Source organism: Sorex fumeus, unplaced genomic scaffold (genome assembly GCF_029834395.1).
Source record: "Sorex fumeus unplaced genomic scaffold, SorFum_2.1 ptg000033l, whole genome shotgun sequence".
In the NCBI taxonomy this organism is placed as follows: Eukaryota; Metazoa; Chordata; class Mammalia; order Eulipotyphla; family Soricidae; genus Sorex; species Sorex fumeus.
The window spans coordinates 29,716,561-29,736,358 of record NW_026606090.1 but is presented as its reverse complement, the minus strand read 5'-3'; the positions used below and the strand labels follow the sequence as shown (position 1 = coordinate 29,736,358).

Here is a 19,798-nt window from a genome sequence, read left to right as displayed (position 1 = left end):
GTGTCACTGAGCCACCTCTGAATAACTGAATTGACACATTTTGACTATGACATAGTGTCTTTGAAGGAAAGAGTTTGGAAAAAGATTGCTAGGTTAGGTACAAAGCTGACCTACAGGCAATACAAACTCTTTTTAAAAAAAAAGTTTAAAAATTTTATAAAGTAGTTCACAGTGTTAGGGTCCGAGCTCAGGGCAGCCTCACCTGTCAAGGAAAACTCTGAGAGACCAAGTCCATGCAAAAGCAAGAGGTTTATTTGAGCGTGCTCGGGCTCACAGCATGTCCGCAAACCGTCAGTGAGTGAGAGCCCCGAGCCCCTTCAAAGGGGGCTTTTTATAGGGCATCTTCCCGCGCATTTCAGAAAAGCCTGCGCATAAAGCATCCAATACATTTGAACTATTACATTAAAAGGTGCACACAGGCGGCCAATCATTTTGCAACAAGCCATCAGCACCAGCCACTCTCTTCTATACCTGCCACCAGGCCATCCCAATGGGCAGTCAATTAGGCCTTTTCTGGCCTTATGGCCCTATTAGGTGAATTCCAGGGCAAGAAAATACCTCATTAGGCCTTCTCTGACCTTGTTACCTTATTATGCGGATTCCAGGGTAAGGAGATGCCTCATTAGGCCTTCTCAGGCCTTGTGGCTTATTTGGCGAATTCCTGGGGCAAGGAGGAGATGGGGGTACTTGGTGTTGTCAGCCTGCCGCAGCTGCAGGGCGGGATATGGGCTGGGACTTGCTTTGCTGGGGCCCAATTGTCATGGGGCTATCTTTCAGCAGTATTTTATTACATTTAATATTCAAACACCAATCCCACAACCATTACACTTTCACATCACCATATTATGCATGTTGTTGTTGTTGTTGCTTTGTCTTTTTGGGTCACACCTGATATTGCTCTGGGGTTACTTCTGGTGGTGCTCAGGGGATCTTATGGGATGCCAGGAATTGTACCTGGGTATGCTTCGTGCTTTGTACCTGCTTCGGCCCCAGAGTCCGAGTTTAGAACTAGTAAGTCAGATACAGGTCCCGAATTAAATGATGAACTTCTGCTCGTAGATAACATTGAAAGTACATACTACCCTCTCTTTGTCTTATGACTCTTAGATAAGTTTTCTTGATACAAAGCAACACTGGAGCCTGTGTTTTCTGACTTCTTTCTGCTCTGCCTCTTTCCTTGCTTCTTCATAGTATAATTTCTAGAATGAGAGCAATTTACTAAACTTTGCACAATCAGCCTTTATAATTAGTCTTCCTTTGTACACAGTGGTAGTGATAAGTTTTCTTCAAAAACAGTGTGAGATTCTGTTCATATACTTGTAAATTTTGCATGACTGCCGAAACTGAGAATTGAATTTGTGCTTTTATATCACAGCTATTCTTTCATATCAGTTTACTAGCAAATTTTAGGATAATTGTAAACATTCTTGCATTTTTTCATAATGAGAATTTATAGAATTGTATTTAATCTATTTGTGTTTATATAGTTTTTATTTGTATATATTTTATTTTAACATCATGATTTACAAAGTTGTTTATAATTTACAGTTGTCTTGGGCATTCAGTGTTTCAACACTCATCCCACCACCAGTGTGACCTTCTATTCACCAGTGTTCCCAATTTTCCAACCCCCTTCCCCATCTGCCCTTTTAATAGACACAAACAAATTTACTTTATTTATTGTTACAGTAAAGTGACAAATGGAATTATTAAAAAAGAATTTATGATAATTGTTATATCTCAAAATGTTACAACTAAAGTCATTGTCTGAGAATTATTTGAGATTATTGGTGCTAGTTGATCCTATCTTTCTGTGTTACTGTTTTCGCTTCCTGAACTTGGTGGACTTTTATGCAACTTTACCATCAAATTTGCAGTGCTCTTATGGGTTATCAACACTGTGAAATTTGGAGGAGTAATATGGCTTCAGGAGCTATGATTTGGTGGCTTGACAGTTTGATGAGTAGTGAGGTTGAGCTGTTAATATGTCGGAGGATGGTTGGAGGCTGCTGGGCCTTCGGGCAGCAATGGGAATCTGCTGTCCCCAGTTCTGAGAAGGAGATTCTCAACCTGGAGACTGGACTACCTGGGACAATTCAGTGGTTTGGCGTCTCTTAGAGATTGTTGTAGAGCTGGGCCATTTTTATGCTAGAGGGTTTCTGAGCCTTTTGGCAGGGAGGGAAATCTGCCATCTCTCATCCTGAAAAGGACCCTGAGTTCTCAGCCTGGAGACTGGTCTACCTGGGACGATTCAGTGGCTTGTTTTCTGTTGGAGATTAGTTGTGGGGCTGGGCTGTTTATATTCTGGCGAATGTCAGGTGTTGATGGGGGCTACTGGGCCTTCTGGAAGGGATGGGAATCGACCCTCTCCAATTCTGAGAAGATGCAGTGGTTTCAGCCCAAAGATCCATCCATATACCTGAGATGATTCAGCAGTTTGGCTTCTTTTCCTATGTTTATGTATTTTGAAAAGAAATAGAATCAAAACAATTTAGGCAGGAACTAAAATTTTGTCTACATTAAATAGCACAGTTTTACACATTGGACTGCTTTCTAATATTTTTTTTCTGGGACTTGATTATGTTCTTTTTTACCCTTTAAAGATATTTTTTTTAAAAAGTTGGGATACTTTAGTCAGTTTAACCCTCAAGCTGTTAGGCAAGTCAGTTACCATGGTAACAGTAGATATTAATTTTCTTAGAGAATTTAGGAACAAAGATATTTCTGAGCTAATTTATTGGAACCAAACTTTTCTTGAAACTGTTATTAAAGCCTGCTCATTCTCTAGGGCAGGACTGCCTAACTTTTTTTTAGGTGCCACCTTTTTTTACCCAAGAAATGTAACAGGGTTACATTTGAATACTGTTGGAATCACCTCAGATTAATTATATTTGATTTTTTGAATTAATTTTTGGTTGTTGTGTCTTCAGAAATCTTTTACTATTGCTGGGATTCTTGTGTGCCCTGTGCTCAGGTCCATGACCTCATGGGGTTCTGACCCACAGTCTAAGAAGCTAGGATCTAAAAAAGACATGTTGTAAGTGGGGAAATGTGCTTTTAAAATGAATTCCTGCTCTCCAGAGTGAAGCAGCATATAGTTCAAAAGTTATGTTATTAAAAAGCTCTCTCTTCTTAGCTTTTGGAATGTAAATGGCCTTAATTTTCCTGATTCCAACAACTAGAATATTAAATCTTACTGGTATGATCTGTTGACCTGAACTAGAAGCTTCAGTACACAGTATGTCCTGATGTCTAATTGCTGTCAGATAAAATCCCTAGGATGAGTTTTTTTCAAAACATAATTTATGATTTTGGCAGATGATATCAAAATTTAATTGGCTAATATTGCTATCGCTCAGCACAGCGGTAGGGCATTCGCCTTACAAGCGGCCAACATGGCCGACCCTAGTTTGATTCCTCCGCCCCTCTCGGAGAGCCTGGCAAGCTACCTAGAGTATTCGATATGCCAAACACAGTAACAACAAAGTCTCCAATGGAGACGTTACTGGGCCCGCTCAAGCAAATCGACGATCAACGGGAGGGCCTTTACCTTTACCTTTTTACCTTTAATATTGCTAAATGTATAGTCAGTCCATTTGTTTAGCTATTGTAAAGTTTATTTTGAGGGCTGGAGAGATAATATAGTGGGCAGGGCACTTGCCTTGCATGCAGTCGACCTGGTTCCATCCCTAGCACTCTGTTGTTCCCTGAGCATTACATTGAGTGATCCCTGAACACAGCCAGGAGTCATCCCTGAATCCTGCCAAATGTAGCCCAAACCCTCCCCCTGCAAGTAAATTTCATAACAGGCCTATAAAAAAAGACTATGAAAATTATATATTAGATCCTTGTGTTTGTTTTGGGGTCACACCTAGCCCTGTTTAGGTTTTACTCCTGGTTCTATGCTCAGAGTTACTCCTGGAGAGGCTGGGGGACCATATGTGGTGCCAGAATTTGTACCTGAGTCCATTGTATGCAAGGCAAGTACCTTAACCCCTGTATTATCTCTCTGGTCCCTAATCAGACTTTTCAAATGACTATTACGGTGATAAGAAACAGTGGTAGTGGGTTAATAATATTAGCATATGACTTGTTTGAGTTTAGGTATTTTTACCATGGACTACTGGAAACTGACCAGTGGGCCTCATATGACTTGCTACTTGTTTTCATACTGTCAGTGAACTAAATTTTTTTTATTATTTTAATTTTTAAGTGATTGAAAAACATAAACATAGCATTTTGTGAAATTTAAAGTTTTAACTTATAAATTAAGATTTTAGTGCCTATAAATAAAGTGTCATTGTTTTATGACTTTGTGCTACACTGGCAGATGTAGGTGGTTGTGATGGGGACAATATGGCCCATGAAGCCTGTATTACTTTCTTACAGAGTATGAAAGAAAAGTAACCTTGATTGTTCAAGAACCAGTCACTTCTGGGGGAAAATATTCCCTGGCTTGCCAGGGAAGTAACTGTTCTTTCAATTTGGCCTTGACTCTGCTTGAACACATTAATTTTCATACTTGACCATCAAACTAATCCTTTTTAGCATTCTGAGTGTAAATTATGTAGTTGATCCTGATAGTTAATGAACTGGAGGAGCTGGAGCAGTGCTCCACTTTGGGTTCATAGGTCTTAGAATTCTGAATTTGGGAAAGTAAATAGCTTAGTGGGTGCTAGCATGAATAACAGTTATAATGAAACGTGGAGGGAGTAATGCTCTAGACCTACCTTATGTGTTTGACACTGTAGTCTCGGAAGTAGGGGGAGAGGGCAAGGAAGTGTACTGCATTATTAGAGTAATTCACATCTTGTTACACTTTTCTAGGTCCCCAGTCTGTTTTCTGGTTATGCCACTTGAAGGAAATGCTGTTTGTTAGCTTATTCCTACTCTTTTGTCATTAGTCAGTCATTTTGTAGTTTACCTACAAAAAACACATCCAAGTATTTCAGTCAAAGAATGACTTATGAAGTGGTATCAAATTAAATTTCTCAGATACCCGCACATCACTTGCTAGTGATTTGTTTACAGGGAGGTTACGAAGTTTGGCTTGTAAGTATTCAGTACAGTAGCTAGGATATGGAAACAACCCAAAGGTCCAGTGACAGATGAATTGAGTAAGAAGTTGTCATATATATAAACAATTGAATATTCTATAGCTGTAAGTAAAGATGAAATTGTGCAGTTCACTGCAACTTGGATGGAACAGCTTCCAAGTTTTTTGTTTTGTTATGTTTGGGGGCCAACCTCAACTATGCTCAGGGCGTACTCCTGGCTCTGTGCTCAGGAATTACTTCTGGTGGGCTTGGGGGACCATAAGGGGTTTCAGGGATTGAATCCGGGTTGGCCACTTGCAAGGCAAACATTTTACCTGCTGTGCTGTTTCTCAAACCTCTGAAACAACATGTTAACAAAATATATCAGAGGGAGAAGGATAAATATCAAATGATATCACTCATCTATGGTATGAAGAGAAATAAAGGGAATGGATAGTATTTAACGATGACAAACCTTTGGTGTTGGATCACAAAACTAAGAATGCAAAGCAGTAGAGTGGAGAAAGGCAGCGCCTCAATGGCTGTGGTGGTGGCTCTTGGACTCTTCGGTGAAGGTGCAGTAACTGTGTACATCAAATCCATAAATATTATGTTTTTGGGCCCTACCATGTTTTTGTAGGGCCCAGGTCTCTGAAGCGTATATTCGTGCAAGGAGAAGGGTGAAGTCAAAGAGATGTGCCTGGAGCTATAGGTTCTTCGTCCTCTTAGCTATTTCTTCGATGTTCTTGAAGGTGTTCCATGCTGCTCTCTTCCTCCTGCGCAGCTCAGGTTCCAGGTTGTTCGTCATGTTGAGTTCTCGACCTAGGTACACATAACTGCTGCATTTGGAGATGTTCATTCCTATGAGAACAAATGGAACGCCAGAAACTCTTCCATTTTTCATAGACATTGTGTGAGATTCAGCTGCAGTCCGATCTTTACACACTCACGGTCAAAGTCGGCCAGCATCTGTGCCGCTGGGCTAATGTTTGGTGTTATGAGAACGATGTCATCAGTGAAGCGAAGGTTGTATAATTGCCGACTGTCTATCTTCACTCCCATTTCTTCCCTTTCCAGTTGTTGCATGATGTTCTTGAGGGTGGCACTGAAGAGTTTTGGTGAAATGCTATCAACCTGCTGAACCCCTCTCTTTACGTCCATGATTACTTTCTTATAGAGTGTTGAGATCCTGGTGGTGAATCTGTAATACAGCTCATGGAGGATCTTGATGTACTGAATTTGAACACCCTGTTTGGCTAGGGCTTCTATAACTCCTTCAGTCTCAACAGAGTCAAAGTCCTTCTTGAATGTTAGACAGAGCAGCATCTTGAACTCCTGAGAAACCTCAATGAGCTTGGTTATCGTGTGGTTATGGTCGATTGTGCTGAATCCTTTTCAGAACCTGGCTTGCTCGCATGGTTGTCCTTTATCTAGTGTTCTGCCAACCCTATTCAGGATGACTCGAGTGAACAGCTTGTAGACGACAGGCAACAGACAGATCAGGCGATAGTTGCCAATGTCGTGGATGTCTCCCTTCTTGTACAGTAGAATGGTCCTGCTGGTTTTCCATTGAGACGGAACCTAGCACTCAGACAGGTAGCATGTGAAGAGCCAAGCCAGTGTATTGATGAGTACTGACAGCAGATTCTTCAGGTGTTTGGGTCTGACCTTGTCTAGGCTGGGTGCTGTATGCTTCTTTACCGACAAAATGACGTGTTGGATTTCGAAAGGGAGAACGTTGGGAACGGCATATCCATAGTGCGGAATTTGGTATGTAGGCAGTTGAATGTGGCTATTGAAGAGATCCAAGTAGAAGTCATGGATAATCTTCTCCATTGCCCTTCTGGAAGATGTGATAGATTTATCAGGATGTTGGAGGGTAGTCATCTTGATCTTGTAGGATAAGAACGTTATTTGGGTAACCCAAAGAGGAATCGAAAGAGCTATGCTTGGGGTATCACACTTCACTCAAGTGAGAGAAGGAATCCAGAGTTGTGACCTCTATTGACAATCGAGAATCAGAGATGCTGTCTCCTTTACCAAGGCATCGAAAAATCAGATGGGTTGGACACTTAATGGGATTTGAAGATGACCGCTGGACTAGCGCTGTTACCGATTTGATTCCATGTGACGTCAAAAGAACGTGTGGCCACTCACCTACATGATCAGACTTCTTTATCAAGACCCTGAGCAATCGCTTTGAGGCTCTTCGTGTTCCTGTAGCGAGCAGACACCATCGGGCTACACTAGCACACTGCAGAGACAAATGGAGACATTATTGGCACTTGCTCGAGCAAATCGATGAGTAATGGGATATCAAATGATTAACTGATAAAGTGATATAACCATGTTACCTAAACTTAAAAAAAATTTTAAAAAATTAGCCTCTAAGGGGGGAAGATGGACATTAGATGGAAGATTGTATAGTTATATCCGTTTTCCTCTTTCTATTGAAGTAATAGAAGATCTGGCATCAGTGGGCTCATACTGATTGTTGGTAAGACTTAGCTGGAACAAGTGAGTGGTTTCTAATCTCTGTTGTATGATAGTGATCAGAGGTACAGGCAGTGCAAGATTTTGATGGTGTACATATTTCCATAGTTCTAGAAATATATTTTATAGTCTAAGATTTTGAACAAATAAAATTGTATATGAATGTTTATTATGTAGATCCTGTTGCAAGTTACTTGATTGTCAGTAACATGTAACAATGCATGGAGAACACAGTCAGAGTTGTAGTGTGACTTCGTCATGTATTTCTTCTTCCTATCTTTCTTGTTAGAAAATTTCTGATTTAATGTTCTGTCTATGAAATTCTGGGTTCCCTCTCTAGAAAGTTTGAGAAAAAACTTTCCTCAAATACAGAGCAGGAAAACTAGTCTTTAGTACGAAGCTTGCCCCTGGGCCAAGAGTCCAGGGAGTAAAATCGGGAAGGGAATACAGTAGGACTGCGGTGGAGAGGAAAGGTACCTGCCACAGAGTCAGGCTTGGGGGTGGGAGAGTAAGTGGGGACAATTGGTAGAGGGTTGTGGATGCTGGTGAAGGAATTAAGGTTGGAACATCGTATGCCTGCAACTCAATCATAAATATCTTTGTAACTTTGTAATTTATAGTGATTAAGTTAAAACAACAAAACCATACCCCAAATGTCCCCCAAGAAGTTAAAGCTATATAGTGTTTTAAATTCTTTATAGTTAAGCAGATTTAATTTAAGATGCATTGATTTTCTTATTACAAGATCTGACTTTCCAACTAACACTGGCAAGTCAATCTGGTTCATGAGTTAAACAGTGATGACAAAAAGCAGTAATCAGACAGTAAAGGATAATCTCAGAATTAAATTTTGTGTTTCGGTTGTTCTCCACCTTTCTAAATCAAGTAAAGCAGAATTATGATACAAAATATTCAGTTCCTTTTTTTTTTTTTATGTAGGAGTACTGCTACTTACTCAGTCACTGATTGAATTGGGCATGAACTCCACCTTACTTTTTTTTTCATTTTTTATAACATTATTTATTGAATCACCGTGAACTCTGATCATTTTTTAGAAAGCATTTTAAACTTAAGATTTAAGTGTTTCAGTTTTTTTTTTTTTGTGTGTGTGTGTGTGAGGGCGTGCACAGCTTGCAGCACTCAGAGTTACTCCTGGCTCTGCACTCAGGAATCACTCCTAGTGGTCTCTGGGGCCCATATGGATACTGGGTCGGCCATGTGCAAGGCAGGTGCCTTACCCATTCTACTATCGTTCTGACCCCTTAAAGTGTTTGAGATTTTGAAAGCAACTTTGAGTACAAAATATGACAGCTTTAAAAGCATTAATAGAATTGAATATCAGGCTGAACTTTAAAAATAAATTATAGGATTATACAAATAATTTGGGCTGGAGCGATAGCACAGCGGGTAGGGCGTTCGCCTTACAAGTGGCCAACATGGCCGACCCGAGTTCGATTCCTCCGCCCCTCTCGGAGAGCCCGGCAAGCTACCGAGAGTATTCGATATGCCAGACACAGTAACAACAAAGTCTCCAATGGAGACGTTACTGGGCCCGCTCGAGCAAATCGAAGATCAATGGGAGGGCCTTTACTTTACTTTACTTTTACAAATAATTCAGCTGAGATACCTTACATATTTGCCAATTTTTGTATTTTTTCCCCTTTGTCTCTAGTTTGTGACCGGTGAGGTAAAGTAAATGAAAAAGTTTTCACTTTCAATCATTCATTTAGAAAATGTATTAAAAATTTGTCGAAGACAAAGGTAACATTATTCAGAAGATTATTTAATGAAGAAAGGTATTTATTGTGTTAGGGTCCGAGCTCAGGACAGCCTCACCTGTCAAGGAAAACTCTGAGAGACCAAGTCCATGCAAAAGCAAGAGGTTTATTCGAGCATGCTCAGGCTCACAGCATGACCGCAAACTGTCAGTGACTGAGAGCCTCTTCAAAGGGGTCTTTTTATAGGGCATCTTCCCACGCATTTCAGAAAGCCCGCGCACAAATCACCCAATACATTTGAATTATCACATTAGATGCTGCACGCAGGCAGCCAATCATTTTGCAACAAGCCATCAGCACCAGCCACTGTCTTCTGTACCTGTCACCAGGCCCTCCCAAAGGGCAGTCAATTAGGCCTTTTCATTAGGCCTTCTCTGACCTTGTGGCCTTATCTGGTGAATTCCAGGTGCAAAGAGGAGATGGGGGTACTTGGTGTTGGGCCTTGGTAGGCGGATTCCAGGACAAGGAGATGCCTCATTAGGCCTTCTCCGGGCTTGTGGCCTTATCTGGCAAATTCCAGGTGCAAGGAGGAGATGGGGGTACTTGGTGTTGCTAGTCTGCCGCAGCTGCAGGACGGGATATGGGCTGGGACTTGCTTTGCTAGGGCCCAATTGTCATGGGGCTATCTTTGAATTGTACATCAGTGAACCCATAAATGTTGGTAATGGTTCTCAGAAATTGTCTTGAATCCTTGGAGAAAATTCCAGAGAAAAATGCCTGTGAGAACATTATTTACTTCCTAAATTAGTTCTAAAACAGATTTCTGGAATGTCCAAAGTGAGAAAAGATTTTTGTTTGGGTGCTAGAGAGTGAATCCAGGGCCTCATGCTTGTGAAGCATGTGCTCAAGGATTGAGTTACATTCCCTGACTGAGGAAGGAATATTTTGGAACAGATCAGATACTAGGTAAAGAGTGGGGATTCGGAATGGATAGAACTAAGGAATGGGAAGGAATAAAGAGTTCACGTAGACTCCAATACAAATGAAGCAAAAGATACTCCCAATAATCATTTTCTTCACAAGAAAGTTCTTACATATTATTTCCCTGCCATTCTAAATTCCATATTCGTGTCATAGAAATGGTGAATCTAATGAAATCCAGTTGCTGTGGGTGAAGAAAACTATTTCATTAACTGAAATATTTTAACAGTTCAAAGGAAGATTTAGAAGATAAAATGGAAAATTTCACTTATTTTGTGTGAATGATTTATACTCTGCATTAAATAAGGATATTAACTTCAAGGAACAGTCCCTTGGGACCAGGGAATAGCTTAGGAGTCTGGGCCATATGTTGTGTATGCACAAGGCCTAGAATTTGATCTCTTGCGTGGTGTGGCTCCCCGGACACCCCCAGCACTACTGGACCTGAGCAGCATTGACTGCCATACCTCTGCTTTGAAGTATCTGCCAGAGTATTGTAGGAGTAGATTCTGGACTCTCAAGCTCTGCTTGGAAGGTCCCCATCAGATGTGTCCTTAACGGACATTCTAACAGTTTAAAATAAAGAGCTGTGATCATGCGAAAAATGTTTACTAACACAACTTACGAATTCAGATTTAACATTCAACTTTAGAATAATTAAATTTGTCCTAAATTTAAGACAGTTTTAGGTTTAAAATGGTTTTAGAATTTATACTTCATTCTTGTTGTGTAGATACAAAAGAAGTAATAAGACTTGGAGAGGGAGCTCAACTGTCTGTAATACATACTTTGCATACAGGTGACTTGATTTCAATCCCTGGCATCAGTATGGTCCTTCAGTCATTACCATAAGTGACCCCTTAGCACTGAGCTGTGAGTAGTCCCCTGTTTCTCTTGATGTGCCCTCCACCACCCCAAAAGAATAATACTAGTAGAGCAAAGTCAGTGTGTACCTGGCCAGTGAGAGTCTTGCTATTATGTTGAAATACTGATATGAAAAAAGTCATGTCGGGGCTGAAGAGATAGTACAAGCTGGTGAGGCACTTGCCTGGCATGCCCCCAACCCAGGTTCAATCCCCGGCATCCCATTTGCTCCCCTGAGTCCACCAGGAGTGATTCCTGAGTGCAAAGTCAGGAATAACCCCCAGCATCACAGGGTGTGGCCCAAAAACCAAAACTAAATCCAAAATAAAAACAGTCATCTGTATGTAAAACATATTTACATACCATCTTTTTTAGTAGAAGAAAAGGAGAAACTTTCAGTTGTAAATTTTTTTAATTTAAGCATCCTTGAATCACAATGTAATTGTTGGGGTTGTATTTAATAATAAAACAGGAGCTCTTATTCTATTGGTGTTAAGCTTTCTTTTTTTTTTCCCTATTTGATACCACTTGTGCTAATGAAGCTTCTTTGTTATAGTTGCTATAAAGAAAAAAAATTGTTTCAAAAGGTTTAATCAGGAATTGTCATAGCTATTTTAAGCATAAAACCTCTATATAAAAGTTAAAGTCATTTGAACATTGTCCAGTTTCTAATTTAGAAAGTTGGAAAATTGTAATTTATAATAAATAGGATAAATTTAAAAGTCTTTTATATTTACACTTCCAGATTTCCTTCTGAATATGCTGTAAGAATACTTGCATTTGCTGAATGTGCCATGAAATTGAAATTGTTGACCGCTGGTGTAGAGATGTTTACTTATAAATGAAGCCAGCAATCAAGAATCATCATGTATTTGAAGAAAATCAACAGATAACAAGTCAAATAAGCGATATTGTTCACCCTTTAAGAAAAAAATATTTCTGAATAATCAAAAAACTGTAAGTAAAATGAGTGGATTCAACAGGAAATTTTGTTAATAATAACTGAAAATGATGGGGAAAGGAAAGTTGGAGGCTAGGAATGAAAAGATAATTTTCTAAATATTTAATAGGATTACTGTGGTAGAAATAATATGACTGAAAATTACAGGTATCTGTTAAGTGAATTGAGTAACTGATTGGTCTTAAGAAGCCCACCAAATCTTTTATGTCTTAAAGAACTCCTAGTGGAACTGTGTCTATGGGCTGAGTGTATTAGACATCTGTGAACAGATAGTTTTTTTTTTTTTTTAATGCTTCAGTAAAATTCTTTTGGTTTGCTCTTTTTGTTTTCTTGAGGATCCTTTAGAGCTGATAATTGCTGATTAGGTAGAGCTACACAAAGTACAAAATGAAAACAATGGTCCACCTAAAAAAGTGAACATCTGTGGAAAGAAGCTGAATAGAGCCTCTAGAATAGGACAGTTATTAAAACAGGTCTTGAAATAGAATTAAAACTTTGATAAAAGAATGAATAACCACCTTTAGGGAAACTCAAGTGGAGCATGAAGAAACATCCTGGGAAATCAAGAAGTGGGCAGAGTGGGTTCTTTATGAGTGCTTAGGGGGAAGGACAAGTTTTAGGTCCACTCTGAGTTTGTGAATGACTACCATATCCCTCACCCCCCCACCTTCCCTACAATGCTGATTCTGTTTCTGTCCACGGCTTTCATTTGAATTTTTTAAATAATATATATATTTTTTTAAAATTTTATTGAATCATCGTGAGATAGTTATAAGCGTTCGTGTTTGGGTTACAGTCACACAGTGATATCAAATACCCATCCCTCCACCAGTGCACATTCCCCACCACCAGTATCCTCGGTATACCCCCCTCTTCCACCTTCCCCCTGCCTTCATGGCAGACATCATTCCCCATAATCTCTACTTTTGGGCATTATGGTTTGCAGTACAGACTCTGAGAGGGTAACACGTTTGGTCTTTTATCTACTTTCTGCACACATCTCCCATCCAGACTGACTCCTTCAGGCATCTTTTTCTTAGTGATCCCTTCTATATTCCAGCTGCCTTCTCCCCTTTGCTCATGAGGCAGGCTTCCAGCTATGAAGCAATCTGTCTGTCCCGTGTATCTACTATCCTTAGGTATCAGCCTCATGTTATGTTTTATACTCCACAAATGAGTGCAGTCCTTCTATGTCTGTCCCTTTCTTTCTGACTCATTTCACTTAGCATGATACTCTCCACATCTATCCATTTATAAGGAAAGTTCATGACTATCCATTTATAAGCAAAGTTCATGACAAAGTTCATAGTGTTCCATTATGTAGATGTACCAAAGTTTCTTTAACCAGTCATCTGTTGTAGGGCACTTGGGTTGTTTCCAGATGTTGTGAACTGTGCAGCAATGAACATATAGGTACAGATGTCATTTCTCCTGTACTTTTTTGCATCCTTAGGATATATTCCCAGAAGTGGTATTGCGGGTTCATATGGAAGCTCAATTTCTAGTTTTTTTTTTTTTTTAATTTCTTTATTGAATCACCGTGGGAAAGGTTACAAAGCTTTCAGGTTTAGGTCTCAGTCATGCAAATATCAAACACATTTCCCTTTACCAAAACTTATTTTTTACCATGAAGAACCCCAATAAAACCCCACCCCCCACCCCTCCCAGTCCCTGTGGGGCAGATGAATTCTAGTTAACACTCTATCTGCTTTGATTAGATTCATTGTTTCAATAAAAGATTCACCACTATTATTTAGAGTTTACCCCCCCCCCCCCCCCCAAATCAGACATGCTGAAAAAGCATTGTGAAGTGATTTGCTTTCTACAGCTGGGTTCAAGAATTAAATGTTGGTTTTGGATTTCTGCTATTTTACTTATTGACCCTGGAAGTATTTCTACTGAAAGTCAGATAGTTAAGAAATTGGTTTCTGTGCACTGGAGACGTGGCCGTGCTGGAGAGCCGCTAGTGGGGGGCAACTGGTGGCCTTGGTAGGGCGTGAAGGGCGGACCGAAACGCCCCCCTTCCCATGAGACAATTTCTAGTTTTTGAAGGACTGTCTGTATTGTTTTCCAGAAAGGCTGGACTAGTGGGCATTCCCACCAACAGTGAAAGAGTGTCTTTTTTTCTCCACATCCACGCCAGCTCTGGTTGCTTTTGTTCTTTTGAATGTGTGCCAGTCTCTGTGGTGTGAGATGATATCTCGTTGTTGTTTTGATTTGCATCTCCCTGATGGCTGGTGATGTGGAGCTTTTTTTTTTTTTTTTGCTTTTTGGGTCACACCTGGTGATGCTCAGGGGTTACTCCTGGCTCATGCACTCAGGAATCACTCCTGGCGGTGCACGGGGGACCATATGGGATGCTGGGAATCGAACCTGTGTCGGCCATGTTGGCTGAGTGCAAGGCAAACGCCCTACCCGCTGTGCTATCGCTCCAGCTCCTGTATTTCTTTTTTGAGGAAACGTCTGTTCATTTCTTCTCCCCATTTTTTGATGGGGTTTGAGCTTTTTTTCTTGTACAATTCTACTAGTGTCTTGTATATCCTGGATATTAATCCCTTATCAGATGGGTATTGGGTACATATTGTTTCCCATTCTGTGGGCTCTTTCTGTATTTTGGTCACTGTTTTTTTTGAAGTGCAGAAGCTTCTTAGTTTGATGTAGTCCCTTTTGTTTATGTTTGCTTCCACTTGCATGGTCAGTGGTGTTTCATCCTTAAAGATGCTTTTAGCTTCAATGTCATGGAGAGTTCTTCCTACATTTTCCTCTATGTACCTTATGGATTCATATCTGATATTGAGGTCTTTAATCCACTTTGATCTGACTTTTGTGCCTGGCATTAGACAGAGGTCAGATTCATTTTTTTTGCAGGTAGCTATCCAATTTTCCTAGCACCACTTGCTGAAGAGGCTTTCCTTGTTCAATTTCACATTTCTTGCTCCTTTGTCAAAGATTAAGTGGTCATATATTTGAGGGTCTGTGACAGAATATTCAACTCTGTTCCATTGGTCTGCAGGTCTGTTTCTAGCCCAGTACCATGCTGTCTTAATTAATACTGCTTTCTAGTACAGTTTGAAGTTGGGGAGGGTGATGCCACCCATCTTCTTTTTCCCAGGGATTGGTTTAGCTATTCGTGGGGGTTTATTGTTCCATATGAATATCAGGAGTGTTTTGTCTCTTTCTTTGAAAAATGTTATGGGTATCCTGATAGGGACCACATTGAATTTGTATAGTGCTTTGGGTGGTATTGCCTTTTTGATAATGTTAATCCTCCCTATCCATGAGTAGGGGATGTGTCTCCATTTCCTAGTGTCTTCTTTTATTTCTTGAAGTAGTGTATAGTAATTTTCCTTGTATAGGTTCTTCACCTCTTTGGTTAAGCTGATTCTGAGGAACTTGATTTTCTGAGGTACTATTGTGAACAGGATTTTTTTAAAAATGTATCTTTATTTTCTTTCATTATTTGTATATAAGAAAACCATGAACTTCTGGGTGTTGATTTTGTAGACTGGCGCTTTACTAAACCGACCTATTGTTTCTAGGAGCTTTTCTGTAGAATCTTTAGGATTTTCTAAGTATAGTGTCATATCATCTGAAAATAGTGATATTTTGACCTCTTCCTTTCCTATCTGTATTCCCTCGATACCTTTCTCTTACCTAACTGCAATGTGCAGGACTATAGTACTTCTAGTACTATATTGAATTGGAGTGGCGAAAGTGGGCAACCTTGTCTTGTGCCTAATCTTAGAGAGAAGGCTTTTCGTTTTTCCCCACTGAGAATGATATTTGCCATGGGCTTGTGGTAGATGGCTTTGACTATATTGAGGAAAGTTCCTTCAATGACTGTTTTCCTGAAAGTTTTCATCATAAATGGGTGCTGGATCTTATCACATGCTTTCTCTGCCTCTATTGATGTGATCATGTGTTTTTTAATCTTTTCTTTTGTTGATATGATCGATTATGTTGATCCATTTCTGATTGTTAAACCATCCTCGCATCTCTGGGATGAATCCTACTTAGTCATGGTGTATGATCTTTTTGATGAGTCGTTGGATTCTGTTTGCTAATAGTTTATTGAGGATCTTTGCGTCTGTGTTCATCATGGGTATCAGCCTGTAATTCTCTTTCTTTGTGGTATCTCTCTGTCTGCTTTTGGTATCAGGGTGATATTTGCTTCATAGAAACTGTTTGGAAGTGTTTTTGATACTTCAATTTTGTGGAAAAGCTTAAAGAGGATTGGGAGTATGTCCTCTTTAAAGATTTGGAAGAATGCACTAGTGAATCCATCTGGGTCAGGACTTTTGTGCTTGGGGAGACTTTTTATTACCGTTTCAATTTCTTTGATGGTGACAGGTCTGTTCAGGTATTCCAGGTCTTCTTGGTTCAGCCTTGGGAGGCTATAGGAATCTAGGAATTTTATCCATTTCCTCGAGGTTTTCATGTTTCATGCCATAAAGCTTCTCAAAGTACTCCCTGAGGATCCTTTGCATTTCTGTAGTTTCTGTTGTAATGACCCCCTTTTCATTTCTGATTCGGTTTATTAGGGTATTCTCTCCCCTTTTTTGGTAAGTTTTGCTAGAGGCTTATCAATCTTGTTTATTTTCTCAAAGAACTAGTTCTTGGTTTCATTGATCTTGCGGGTTGTTTTTTTGGGTTTCCATCTTGTTAATCTCTGCTCTGAGTTTTATTATTTCCTTCCTCCTTTTCGGATTGGGCTCCTTTTGTTGGTCATTCTCCAAGCTCTTAAGCTGTGAGGTTAGGTTACTTATGTGGGCTTGCTCCTCCTCCCTGAGGAATGCTTGTAGAGCTATAAATTTTCCTTTTAACACAGCTTTTGGTGTGTCCCATAAGTTTTGATAACTCATGTCCTTATTTTTGTTCATTTCTAGGAATCTTTTGATTTCCTTTTTGATTTCCTTTCTAAGCTACTCGTTGTCCAATAGTGAGCTGTTTAATTTCCAGGTGTTTGATTTAGTTTTTTTGGGGTGTAATTTACTTCTAATTTCAGCACATTGTGGTCTGAGAAGATTGTTGATACAATCTCTATCTTCTTAATTTTATAGAAGTATGTTTTGTGGCTCAGCATGTGGTCTATCTTGGAGAATTTTCTATGCACACTTGAGAAGAATGTGTATTTAGCTTTTTTGAGGATGAAGTGACCTGTATATATCTACTAAGTCCCTTTCTTCCATTTTTTCCCTCAGATGAAGTATGTCCTTGTTAAACTTGAGTCTGGTTGATCTATCAAGAGGTGATAAAGCGGTGTTGAAGTCTCCCACTAGTATTGTGTTGCTATCAATGTCTTTCTCCAAGTATGTGAGTAGTTGTTTTCAGTACTTTGCGGGTCCCTCATTAGGTGCATATACATTTAGTATTGTAAGTTCTTCCTGTTGTACTGATCCCTTGATTAATAAGAAATGGCCTTCACTGTCTCTTGTGAACTTCTTCAGTCTGAAATCAATGTGGTCTGATACTAGGATGGCTACCCCAGCAAAATATGGGAGTTGTTTGCCTGTAGGATTGTTTTCTAGCCTTTAACTGTGTTTGCGCTGACTTGAGATGTGTTTCTTGCAGGCAGCAGAATCTTGGGTTCAATTTTTCTAATCCATCCTGCCACTCTGTGTCTTTTAATTGGTGCGTTTGACCCATTGATGTTGAGAGAGATTATTGTTATGGGGTTTTGTTCCATTTTTCTGTTGAAATTTGGTGTATTTGAGGAGCCTGTCTTGTCTTAAAGTAGCCCATTTAGTTGTTCTTATAACCATGGTTTTTAGTCTATGAAGTTCCTGAGCTGTTGTTTGTCGTGAAACTGTGTGTTGTTCCTTCTGTTATGAATGAGAGTCTCGCTGGGTAAAGTATTTTTGGTGAGGTATTTATTTCAATAGTTTTTTCACTATATCCCGCCACTGTTTTCGGGCCATGAGGATTTCATTGGACAAATCGGCTGTGAATCTTAAGGATGCTCCTTTATAGGAAATATTTTCTTTGATCTTGCTGCTTTCAGAATTTTGTCTCTATCTAAGGTTTTGGTCATTTTGATCAGGATGTGTCTTGGGGTATTTTTATGCGGATTTTTTCTAGCTGGTACCCTTGGGGCCTCCTGAATGTAGTCGCATGTTTTCTTTAGCTCTGGAAATGTCATAGCAATGATGTCTTTGACAGTTTCTTCTTCATCAGGGTTTTCTTCCTGTCTCTCTGGGACTCCAGTAATTCTTATGTTACTGCTCTTGGCTTCATCACAATCTCCTCTTTCCATATGTTCCCGGATTATGAGAGTCTCTTTTCTAATTTTTGCTCTTTTCTGGAGTGTCTCTGGACTTCATCTTTGAGCTCACTGATTCTGTCCTCAGCAGCTGTTACTCTGCTGCTGAGGCCTTCCACTGAGTTTTTCAATTCACCTACCAGGTTTTTCAGGTCTGACATTTCCATTTGTATTTTGTTTGGATTTTCCTCATTTCTACCTTCAAATCCTCTTGTCTTTTATTGGCATTGCTTTCCATTGTTTCTTTTAGGTCCCTGAGCATCCTCAGCAGCTCCCTTCTAAATTCCTTGTCAGAGAAGTTGTCTAGGACTTCATTACTGTTGGGGTCTTCTGGGCTAGCCTACTCAATAAGTAAGCTTGGTGGGCATCTGCATTGCTTTATCATTGTGACCTATGTGGTTTAGACCTTCATGCTCACTGCTACTATTCTGCTTATGATGCAGAATGAATTGAGATGGGCTTAATGAATTATTGGCTAATGTGTTTCTGGTGGTTAAGCTAACCTAGTGAACATTCCATCTAAGATGGTAATTTATGGTTCCTGTAGGATATGTAGGGAGAGAATAACTTGTGGCCGTGTTAGTGGCCGCGGCTCCGGGAAGGGGCCCTGTCACCGGGCGTGTACATGGATGAGTGAGCAGAGGGTGCCCAGAACAGTTCAGTTTTGGGTGCACACCGTGTGCCTCAATTTCTGTCCCCCGCAGAACAAGGATGAGAACTGGCTGCTCTTGGGGTTGTAGTTAGACACACAGCCTCAGGAATGGGCCCTGCCACTGGGCGGGTACCTGGATGAGTGAGCAGAGAGTGCCTGAAATGATTCAGCTTTCAGTGTATGCACTGTTCCTCAATTTCCATCCCCTGCAGACCAAGGATGAGAACCGGCCGCTGTTGGGGCTCTAGTTAGATGCACAGCCCTGGGAAGGGGCCCCGCCACCAGGTGGGTACCTGGATGAGGCCATGGTTTTCATTTTTGTAACACCATTCATATTGGCTTAGGAACCACTAACAAATGGCTTCATTTAAATTTGATTTTCTCTGCAAACTCTCTTTTTTATTCTCTAAGTCCAAATCAGACCTTACTCCAAGGTACTGGAAGTTAAAAAGGTAAAGGTAAAGGCCCTCCCGTTGATTGTCGATTTGCTCGAGCGGGCCCAGTAACGTCTCCATTGGAGACTTTGTTGTTACTGTGTTTGGCATATCGAATACTCTCAGTAGCTTGCCGGGCTGTAGTGCGCTATGCCGATCGGGTGTCCGCACTAAGTTCGGCATCAATATGGTGACCCTCCGGGAGCGGAGGACCACCAGGTTGCCTAAGGAGGGGTGAACCGGCCCAGGTCGGAAACTGGAAGTTAAGGCTCCAGCATATTGATTTTCAGGTGGTAGGGTTGCGTTTCATCTCATAACAAGAGGAAATTTTTCTGATCTTAAATGGTGCAAAGACATCTTTTTCTAAGGACTCGCTGATCTTGAGAAGTTTTAATGTGTG

At 40.3% G+C, this 19,798-nt stretch overlaps 1 protein-coding gene across 1 annotated transcript in view; it reads left to right on the top strand.

Moving 5' to 3' along the window:
* The window catches only part of WRN (WRN RecQ like helicase), a 199,509-nt gene that overhangs the window by 31,836 nt on the left and 147,875 nt on the right, over positions 1 to 19,798 (top strand). Inside the window, exon 2 of the mRNA XM_056116631.1 lies at positions 11,838 to 12,049. The gene's annotated coding sequence lies outside the window, so the exon portion shown is untranslated. The remainder of the gene's footprint in view (positions 1 to 11,837; positions 12,050 to 19,798) is intronic.